Source organism: Mauremys reevesii, linkage group 10 (genome assembly GCF_016161935.1).
Source record: "Mauremys reevesii isolate NIE-2019 linkage group 10, ASM1616193v1, whole genome shotgun sequence".
NCBI classification, from domain to species: Eukaryota; Metazoa; Chordata; order Testudines; family Geoemydidae; genus Mauremys; species Mauremys reevesii.
In genome coordinates, this window is record NC_052632.1 from 45835483 (window position 1) to 45846988 (window position 11506).

Consider the following 11506-nt stretch of genomic DNA (forward strand, 5'->3'; position numbering starts at 1 on the left):
CTGGGGAGAAGGACTGGGACCCAGGCCGAGAAAGGTCAGCCTGTGAAGGGTATACCTGGAGATTTAAGCTGCAATCAGTTCAATTTACCTTCAAGAATCTCTGCAACATGCTTAAAACAACATTTAGGGTAAGAAATTACTATTTGTAGCCAATTTCTTTAATGTATTAAGCCTAGTTGGCGTGTTTTGTTTTATGTTTCAAATAATCTGCTTTCTTCTGTTTGCTATCCTTTTTAATCACTTAACATTTACCTTTTGTAGTTAATAAACTTATTTTTTTGTTTATTCCAAAAACCAGTTTGTGCAATTCATAACTGGGGCGGATTCGGGGTGACGAGACAAAAAGCTGTGTATATCTCCCTCCACCTTGAGGGAAGGGGCAATTCTTATGAGCTTGTGCTGTACAGATCTCTCTATACAGTGTAAGACAATATTATTTTGGGTTTACATCTCAAAGGAGGTGTGCATGTGAGTGCTGGGTAAATCCCTGAGCTGAATCCTCCCACACAGAGCTGATTTCAGTCTGTGTCTGCAGCTGGGTGTAGGGTGACCAGATGAGAGGAAGAAAATATTGGGACACATCGGGGAGCGGGGTCTGCCGGCGGAGGGAAAAAAAAGTGCTGCTGGCGGAACAAAAAAAAAAAAAAAAAAAACCAGCGCTGCCGGCAGAGCGAAATATTGGGACAAAGATCGGTCAGGACGTGGGACAAACACCTAAATATCAGGATGGTCCTGATTTTATCGGGATGTCTGGTCACCCTAGTTGGGTGTGGCCTTACCTGTGTGTGTGCTAGAGAAGGCTTGAGGGCCTGGCACAGCAAGGACCACTGTGATCATCTAGTCTGACCTCCGTAGAACACAGGCTGTAGACCTGCTGTAGGTGTTTGGGCACAGCATATGCCCAAGAAGCTATACAAGACAAAGACATGCGTAGAGACAGACTCACCCTTATGGGGCAGAAGGTAAAATGTACATAGCCCTGTACGCCCAGCAGACACTCCAGCCTAGGAAGGGCAGTAGAGTACTGTCAGCAACTGCCTCTGGAGAATGTGCAGGGAAAGCTATCTTTGAAATCCATCCAGAGGCTCCATGGGAGACACTGTGAACCAGTGTCCCACTTGACTGGCCTGATCCCAATACCTTCCCAGCAGACCCTGGCCACTTTCTTGCTTCAGGCCTCCTTAGGGCTGCAGACAGTTTGCCCTACTACTACACCCTCCTGCCCTCCCAATCCCAAACAGATTTTTTAGCTGCTGGGAGCCTGTGGTTACTGGGAGCCAGGGTTTTGCTGATGGACAGTGATGCAGCCCTGGTATACCCTGTCAGCCTGAGCCAGATTCTGTGAGACAGGGCCCATACCTCCCCCGGTGTTCAGCCGTAGCACTGCTGTACTGCGTTTTGCTCACCCCGTGACACCTGCCACTGAGGCAGTCTAGTGCAAATACCACAGGATGGTTCTGGCAGAGCCCTAGAGAGGCTAATTAACCTAATTAAACATTCAGAAGCCCTGCTCCCAAGCCCATTGAAACGAATGGGGAGTCTTTCCATTGACTTCAGTGGGTTTTGGCTCATATCCCTCTCTGCTCTGACTGGACAGGGAAGGGGCTAAATGCTGACCGGGGATCCCCTGAGGGAGGCTAATGGGATGTCTCATTATCCCAGCAAACAGTGTCACTCCCATCCAGAAATCCTGACCAAAGTCTCCCATTTTGTAGTGAAACGAAACCCAACAGCCGGAGGTAAAACAAAACAGGGATGTGTCTCTGCTTTCCCATCTGAGTTCCCCCCACTCCCCATGGATTGGACTAGTCCACCTGCCTGGGGCCTGGGCTCCATGGTGACTCTCTCCTGCATGTGCAGAGACAATTCAGCATAGTTTGGAGGAAGCTGGAGGTGGGGGCAAGGCAGGGAGACACAGGGTTGCCATTATTCAGCCTAAGCCAAGCCCAAACAATACAGACCAGATACTCTGGCTCCTTCATGCTGCCAGCCTAACCACAAAGCTACCAATGGCTGGGAATGCTCTGGGCCTGGTGAAATCCCAAGCTGGCACAGAGCTGGCTTGGCTAGTCCTTTGCTACCCTCAAGCTAAGTAAGCAAGCAAAGAAGCAAGGATAATGCAGCCCAAGACATGCTGTCTTGCTCTGACAAGCACAGTTTTGAGTTAGTTGTTTATGATCTTTCTTAAGGAAAATGCTTTGCAGGAAATTTTGTAAAAATACCAATCTTCCTTTGTAACAAGTGCCATTGCTGTAATGCTGGGTTGTTAGCCTTTGAAGAGAGACAGCTGTGTTTTACGTATGGTGTACAGATTCCTGGGGTGGAAATTCACATTGCTCTCCACTCTTTGACAAGCTCTCTTCCCCTCGTGACTGCAACACAGTGGCTTCTGTTCCCCTTTTCACAATGGGTGCTGCATCCCCCATCTTCCTCTGGCAACAAAGCCCTTTTCAGTTCACACTTGGATTGCTGCTGCTGAATTGAGAAGGCAGGCACAGCTGGTGCTGTGGATGTTTCGGGAGCTTCCTCGGCTTTCAGTCTCCTTATCTCACTGCTAGACACAGCACTGGCTTGGCTGGTTACTGCTGGGTTCCCTGGTTTATTCCGGTAGCAAGGCCATCTTCAGTGGATGCCTTCAGGCTTTTCAGCTTCTGAATCTGTCTGATTGCTCACAGCTGAAATGAGAAGAAGCTGTGTTCATACAGCACCTGGCACAGCAGTTCCCGGATCCATGCATGGGGTGCTGAGGTGATACTGAAATATAAATGCTGTAAAAAGTAATTACTATCACAGAGCAGATTGGAGAATCCCATCAGTTCTCTGTGTAACTAATTAACTTGGGCACGAGGCACATAGGGGGAAAAATTAGTGGATGCTCTGCACTCACTGGCAGCCAAGCTCCCCTCACCCTCTGCCCCACCCCTTGAGCACACCGTGTATCTGCTCCTCCGCCTACCTCCCAGCACTTCCCGCCACCAAACAGCTGTTTGGTGGCACTTAAGACTTTCCAGGAGGGAGGGGAGAGGAGTGGGGATGCAGCACACTCAGGGGAGGAGGCAGAGAAGAGGCGGGGCAGAGGCGGGGACTTGGGGGAAGGAGGTGGACTGGGGGCAGGAAGGGGGTGGGGACTTTGGGAAAGGGGTGGAATGGGGGCAGGGCAAGGGCGGTGCAGGGGCCTGGGGTGGGGTTGAGCACCCACCGGGAACAGTGGAACAGTGGAAATCAGCACCTATGGTGAGGAGCATCACCTATCTGTTACACATAAAGCACCATCTCTCCAATGTAACTTACTCCACTAGAATTCACAGACATTTCAGGCTAGTACTTGCTAGACAATAGTCTGCCACCTGCTGGAGAAGCAGGTGACCATAGCACTCTAGCTTTCCAAACTGCTCAAGGGCTGAGGCACACTAAAGATTTGGAGAGAGCTTGGCAACTGCTTTTCATCCCCCACTATATTGATTATCCATGAAGAAGCAGAGTCAGCAGTTTCAGAGCAAGCCCCGTCTTTGTGTCTACATTCTTAGAAACAGGAGAGTGCCACCATGGTGGTGTGTAACCAGGAAACCCAGTTCAGAGAAGAAGCACATCAATTGCAAGACCAGATAGAATAAAGGAAAATAAATCAGTGCTCTAATTATAATATAGAAGGGATTTAGTCCCTAATCGGACCAAGCACTTATGCACAAGCTTAATTTTAAGCACACGAGTAGTCCCTTTGAATTGAGACTACACATATGCTTAAAGTTAAGCACATGCTTAAGTATGTTGCTAGATCAGGGCCTAAAAGCAAGTAAAAATCTACAGAAGGGAAAGAAATCTAAAGAAGGACCTTTTCACACTCCAAGGAGAGGCATAACATTGAGCCAGAAGCTGGAATTAATAAATGACACAAGTAGATTAGGTATCAGAAATGATATTTCCTCCTTGAGCCATTAGAGAAAGGAATAGTCAAGTGAAAGCAGAAGTGAAGAACCATACCAAATTTAAGGAAAAAAGAGACCATCTCTTAGAATTCAATATCCTATCTTGTTTCCATGTTGTTTAATCTCACAAAGCCCTTGTTCAAATTCATTAATATTTTCAAAAAAAGTACTAGTTGTCCCTGGAGCTTATCTGTAAAAATGTGAATGCATGAGGCTCTCTCTCCCCTTTCTTTTTGCAGTAACAAGCGGAGCTAAAGAAAAAGAAATCTACCTTAATGCTGAGCCCGACACCAATAGCACGGGAGAAGCTTTCACCTCCCCACAATGCTCACCAGAAGCAAGTAAGGCCCTCAAAGCTCTTTAGACAGATGTCTCCCACTGATTTCAATGGGTGTTAGGCTCCTAAAATACCTTTGAGGGACTGGGCCTAAAAGACTCCCATTGTCATCAATGGGCTATGGATCAGGCCCCAACACCCAGCAACAGAGTAGTAATGGAAACCCTGGTCCTTCAGCTCTGAAACACAGCCATGGAATAACCTTATGTCAGCAATAGAAACAATCTCATGTTCTTTATCAGATGTAATTATCCAGTAAGGGGCCTGATCCTGCTGCCTCTGAAATCTATGGCAAAGAAGAATCTTCCCATTTTCATAATGAAGAGCAATTTTGGGCTGATAACTTCCACTGAAATCAGGATCTGACCCCAAAACCGTGTGGAACAAAATCATTTAGAACATTGCTTAATTCATTAATTATAAGCAGCATTTATCTTCAGCTACAGCCAACACACGAGCCTGCAAGGAAATGTAGCTACATGTAAAGTTTCAATACCAGCTTGTTATTGTATCTGTGGTACCTAGCTGGTCCCCTGTTACTGGTGTAGTCTTACATGTGGGGCCGGGACATTGGGGAAGAGGTGGAATGCAGGTGAGATGAAGGCAGTGCAGGGGTGGGAAGAGGCAGTGCAGGGGTGGGGTGAGGGGCGGGGGGACGAGCACACACCAGGAAGAGGGGAAGTCTGCACCTATGCTCCATTGTGCCAGAGCTGGCAAAGGAAACAGATACCTCCTACCTGCTGCTAGAGCGGGAACCTGAAGAGGACCTCTGCAGCTCTGAGCATTCGAGGGGACTGCCAGGACTCCCAGTCGACGAGGGCACCGCAGAGCTACTGGGTATCCTGCTGGCCATGGACCCCAGGGAGACAGGGGAATTCCAGGAGATTGAGATGCACTGCAAAGGGATAGTAGGAAGTAGCCCAGGGACACCCAGTTGTGTAGCCAGAATCCTGGTCAGTGTGTTTTGGCTGGATCCCCTCTGACCCAGTGGCAGAACCTTCCACCACTGTTAGGGCCCTGGGCTCGGACCTGATGGAGTAAGGTGGGCCCGGGTCCCCCTACCTCCTGCTGCCAACCCCACCCCTGGGGTGGCAGCCTCCCCCCTCTTAGGCCAAAAGGCCTGTGTTTCATAGAATCATAGAATATCAGGGTTGGAAGAGACCTCAGGAGGTCATCTAGTCCAACCCCCTGCTCAAAGCAGGACCAATCCCCAACTAAATCATCCCAGCCAGGGCTTTGTCAAGCCGGACTTTATAAACCTCTAGGGATGGAGATTCCACCACATCCCTAGGTAACCCATTCCAGTGCTTCACCACCCTCCTAGTGAAATAGTGTTTCCTAATATCCAGTCTAGATGTCCCCCACTGCAACTTGAGACCATTGCTTCTTGTTCTGTCATCTGCCACCACTGAGAACAGCCTAGATCCATCCTCCTTGGAACCCCCCTTCAGGTAGTTCAAGGCTGCTATCAAATCCCTCCTCTTCTCTTCTGCAGACTGAATAACCCCAGTTCCCTCAGCCTCTCCTCGTAAGTCATGTGCCCCAGCCCCCTAATCATTTTCGTTGCCCTCCACTGGACTCTCCCCAATTTGTCCACATCCCTTCTGTAGTGTGGGGACCAAAACTGGTCGCAATACTGCAAGTGTGGCCTCACCAGTGCCAAATAGAGGGGAATAATCACTTCCCTCGATCTGCTGGCAATGTTCCTACTAATACAGCACAATATGCCATTGGTCTTCTTGGCAACAAGGGCACCCTGCTGACTCATATCCAGCTTCTCATCCACTGTAATCTCCAGTATGAGAGGGGTAGCCGTGTTAGTCTGGATCTGTAAAAGCAGCAAAGAGTCTTGTGGCACCTTATAGACTAACAGACGTTTTGGAGCATGAGCTTTCGTGGGTGAATATCCGACGAAGTGGGTATTCACCCACGAAAACTCATGCTCCAAAACGTCTGTTAGTCTATAAGGTGCCACAAGACTCTTTGCTGTAATCTCCAGGTCCTTTTCTGCTGTCTGCCTGAGTTAGGATGTCAGGCAATAGACTGTGTGGTGTTCTGCCTTGCCTGAGGGCCCAAGCTCCTAGGCTGTTTAGTGCGCCACCTTGCCTGAGGGCCTGAGCCCTAAACTGTTTGTGCCTTGCCCTGCCTGGGACCAGAGCTCTGGACAATGGGCTGTTCGTCCCTGTCTAGAGAGCCAGGGCCTCAGAGATTGCTAATTCCCCAGCAACCATTACCTTGATAGGGGCACAAGAGTGAGGGGGCATGGCATCCCTTCAAGACTGACAGGGAGGGATGGCCACAACCCCCTATAGTCTCTCTCACATATCATGCAATTAACACCTCAGAACTGTTGCCCATGAAGATAAGGAGAAAACAAAGGTAAGAGTGATGCCAATTCTAGTGATTTTATTATTGTTTGGGATTTTTCTTAAAGCCCCAGCTTCTGGAGTCATGTGAAGACATCAGAATTGCAGCTTTTATTTAAAATAAAAGTTTCTAGCCTTCATGGCTGTAGAGAAGAGCATGAAAATGTAAATCCTAATCATCCAACACCACTATAAAAAGAACCCCAAACTTATTATTTGGCAGACAGAGCAAAAGCTATTCATGGGCTGGCCTACCTGAGCTAGCTTGAACCCAGCTAGCCCAGGTAACAACAGCAGTGGAGATTGTGCAGCACGTTCTAGCAAGCAAAGTATGTACCCAGGGTCTGTGCTGGGCTTCTCCTACCTGTGCTGAACCCTGTGCTATGGTGTCTTCAATGCTGGTCATGCTACTTGAGCTGGCTAGCCTGGGCCCAGGTTTTGCTGTGTAGACAGATTCTTTATTTTGAGACTGAAGGGTGGAGACTGATAATATTCATTAGTGATTGATCTGGTTTCATGACTAATCAAACCATAAAGCCAGGGCTTCTGAGTTGATTCAGCTAAGGGGACAATCATATGATCAGTGTGGAATGGCAGCAACTATCACTGTTCTGTAAAGCCATAATCCTGTAGAAACTCCTTTGGGAGTAATTTTACAAGCATGAGCAGAGGTACTGAAGTGTGGGGGGGTGGAAGTGCTGTGTCCAGGAGCACAATGATTGCACATTCGGTGTTTCAGGAGCAGGCCAAAAAGTCATTTTGACAGTTAAAAATCTAATAAAAGGATGCAAGATTCTTAAGAGGGGTAAATAACCAATCTGATTGGCTAATGAACTTTACCAGCAATGTGTACCATGTGTGCTGGCCACATGACCCTCTTTCGACCAGGGAAAGGAACAATAGGGAAAGGAAGCCCGGGAAAGGAAATCTCAGCTCTAACAGCACAGATTGACTCAAACCATTTGGAAAACTCTCTTTAAATTTCCCTGGCTAACTGTTTTGAAACAGAAATAGCCTTGGGATTAGCTAGCAAAGCTTTGCCCCCTGATTTAAAGGCAGATCCAGCAAATCACTTAAGCACATGCCTAACTTTAAGAGCATGTAGGCTGACCAGATAGCAAGTGTCAAAAATCAGAGCAGGAGGTAGGGGGTAATAGGTGCCTATGTGAGAAAAAGACCCCAAAATCATGACTGTCCCTATAAAATTGGGATATCTGGTCACCCTAAGAGCATGTGAAGTCCCATTGAAGTCAAGCACTCATGGTTAAAGTTAGACATGTGTTTAAGTTCCTTTTGAATCAGTGCCTCATGTATGTTATCTGACATTGTATCTCAGGGTTGTGTCAATTAATATGGACCCTCATCCTGCAATCCTTATTCCCACACCCTGCCCCTGTTAGCCCCCTCTTGTAGGCCCCTTAAGAATTCACTCAGTTCAAAGGTAGTTCAAACAATTCTCTCTGGGGATCCAATTGATTGAGCCCTAAGGCACATACTGGCCTCTAGAGAGTTTAGACCCCAGCCATGAGGCACACACTAGCCCTCTAGACTCCCGCCCCCTAGTTCAGTGTCTCTCTCCTGGTTGTCCAAAACCCACAAATGCACACTGTCTTCATCCCAGTTTCAGCTGGACACAGCCCCTCCTCCATAGGGGACTCTCTCACTGCTTCCCAGCATCTCCTGCCTGGAGTGTCTGCCCTTGTCCACAGGCTCTCTCAGATGGTGACTTCCTTCTGATGACTCAGGGATCTGCAGGAGCCCATTTACTCCCAGCAGCATCTGCAGACATTGCTGCGGTTTCCTGGCCTTTCTGACTTGGAATCACCTGATCCCTTTTAGGTGGGGCTCACTTGGTCATCAGGGTTGGTTTAGCCCCAGGATCTCCAGCCTGTGGGGCAAATTACCCTGTTATCCCTTCCTAGTCATGAAGTTAATTAAAAAATTGACCGCTGTAACTGGGAAAAAATGTTATACAAGGTGAAATTCACCTTGGTGTGGAGAACAAGCACAAGCCTCTGCACCTCTTCAATCTCCACTTTGATGGGTGTTGTATAGTGTCTCATCTGTACATCTCAAAGCCCAGTACACAAGAAGATAAATAGCATTGCCCTACTTTTACAGATAGGGAAACTGAGGAAAAGAGCATTTAGACAAGTTGACCAAGGTCACATAGAAAGTCATTGGCAGAGCCAGAAAGAAACTAGGCTTCCTGACTCTCGATCCAGTGCCCTAGCTACTAGAAGAGGCTACCTCAATGGACTTATTTATATTAGACTCTTCTGGGAAATTTGCCACCACTATACCACACCCAATACAGCCCCAGTGTTGGTATCAAGGGATGAGATCAATACAATTGGTTGGCAAATAGGGTAATTTTTCCTAGAGGAAACATATTTGATTTTTTTGGTGAAAAATCAAAAATGGAAGAATTTTGAGCTGAAAACCAAAAACTTTCCACTAAAAAACAAAAATGTATAGTCAGAAATACTACTATGGTGCTTGTGGCTGCTATAGTCCAGGTGCCTCATACACTCATTCTCCTCTGTGGTCTGGGATCCCTCAGAAAACTATATGTTCCATGATGCATCATGGTCTCCCTTCTTGCCAAACCACTGTGGTGATCCTGGGAGTCCCACAGCCACAGTGCATAGTGGGAGCTGCAGTTTGACCAATTCCCAACTAAATCATCCCAACCAGGGCTTTGTCAAGTCTGACCTTAAAAACCTCTAAGGAAGGAGATTCCACCACCTTCCTAGGTAACCCATTCCAGTGCTTCACCACCCTCCTAGTGAAAAAGTTTTTCCTAATATCCAACCTAAACCTCCCCCACTGCAACTTGAGACCATTACTCCTTGTTCTGTCATGTGCTATCACTGAGAACAATCTAGATCCATCCTCTTTGGAACCCCCTTTCAGGTAGTTGAAAGCAGCTATCAAATCCCCGTTCATTCTTCTCTTCTGCAGACTAAACAATCCCAGTTCCCTCAGCCTCTCCTCATAAGTCATGTGCTTCAGCCCCCTAATCATTTTTGTTGCCCTCTGCTGGACTCTTTCCAATTTTTCCACATCCTTCTTGTAGTGGCTACAGTTATGAGAAGGAACTAGAGCTAGAGATGTATGAGGTATTTTTAAGAGAGATCACCTGAACTGGAATTGGTTTCATTGGGATTTCTCCCCTAGGAAAGCCCTCCTAAGCTACAAGCGGCAGCACCTCTTTAGCAGAAGACAAATGTGCCAGAATGCTGGGTTCTGATGGGCTGATGAAGAAACAATGGTACACAAGGGTAACCCTTTGCACCAAAGGGCTGTGATTGGGGGCTAGCTGCAGGTCTCGGTAAATAGGGGTTTCCGGGTGTTATATCTGAGTGCTCTGGTAATCCATGGCCATCTTCACAGAGTCCAGCACACAGCTGACAAAACAGTTCCTTACACATGGATTATTATGGCATTAAACTACACTCATGCTGGATTTCAGGGACATTGCACAGGGGTTCTCAGGACAAACTTTTTGGTGGCCTCAGAGTATGGTCACCAACTCTTGCTGGTGGCCATGCTGACAATTTTTCCTAAAATACTTAATTATCTTAGGAAAAATAAATATGCACATATACATGACCAAATCATTGTAATTTATATGTTCTAGCTAGTAAGTCTGTTGTGAAGAGTGATATTAACAAACATACAAGTATTACTTTTCATAGCGGATTTACTCAGTCTGGGCAAACCTGGGGACAAATTAAGCCCTGGATGGGGGGCCAGGCGAGGCCCGAAGCCCCACGGTCAGAGCTTGGAGCCTGCTGCTGCACAGTTGGAGCCTGAAGCCTGAGTTCCACTGCCCCTGGGAAAGGGGGGAACTGACTGGTTGCCTGCTCCTCGAGCGTTGTGCCCCAGGTGTCTTCGGGGGGGACAGGGCCAACCCCTGCTGGGGCCCCAGCAACCAACCCCAAGGCGGTACATCCAGGAGCACCAGGGAGAGGGAGGGGCCAGTACTTGCACACACACACACACACATCCAGTCACACCCAGGAGGCTGTGGCCACAAGAAAAGTCCCTGAAACGCTGACATAGGAGCTCGTTCTTTACTCCTCCCCCATTCCTGTAAACAATTATGCATGTGCTTAACTTTATTCCCATGCATAGTTCCTCTAACCTCAAGAGTTTGGTAGATCATGACCTAAGTCACAACTCTATTATACTTTCCTGCCCACCCAATCCTCTGTTTGGGCATGAGTAGCAGATAGAGATGATGACAGGTGGTTTAGAAGTAATTGGCTTAATCAAGAAGTAATGGGCTTAATCTGCAGCAAGGGAAATTTAGATTAGATATTAGGAAAACCTTTCTACTGATAATGGTTAGTTAAACTCTGGAACAGGCTCCCAAGGGTGGTTGTGGAATCCCCATCATTGGAGGCTTTTAAGTACAGGTTGGATAAACCCCTGTCAGAGACGCTCTAGGTTTATTTGGTCCTGCCTCAGCACAGGGGGCTGGACTAGATGCCCTCTCAGGTCCCTTCCAGCCTCACATTTCTATGACTACTAGAGCCTGTAAGCAGAGCTCCTTTTACCTGCCTGCTAATCCCATAACTGCATTCATGCACTGAATTCCCCCCTCTCTGGGGTTTTCACTTCTTTGAGCAGTCCCCTATTTTTCTCTGTTTTAAGCTCTGCCCTCTCCCATCTCCCTGCCCTCTCCCCAAACATGCCATGCTCTGCTATACAGCCACTGAATTGCAGTGTGGCCATGGCTCAGGCTAGATGCCTGTGTATGCATGCGGGGGCGGGCGGGGAGGGAGAGGGGGCAGTATTCTACCTGGTGACAAGCTGCTATTTTTAGCATGCTAACTCAAGCATCAGCATGTGTCTGTCTGTCCTTGCTG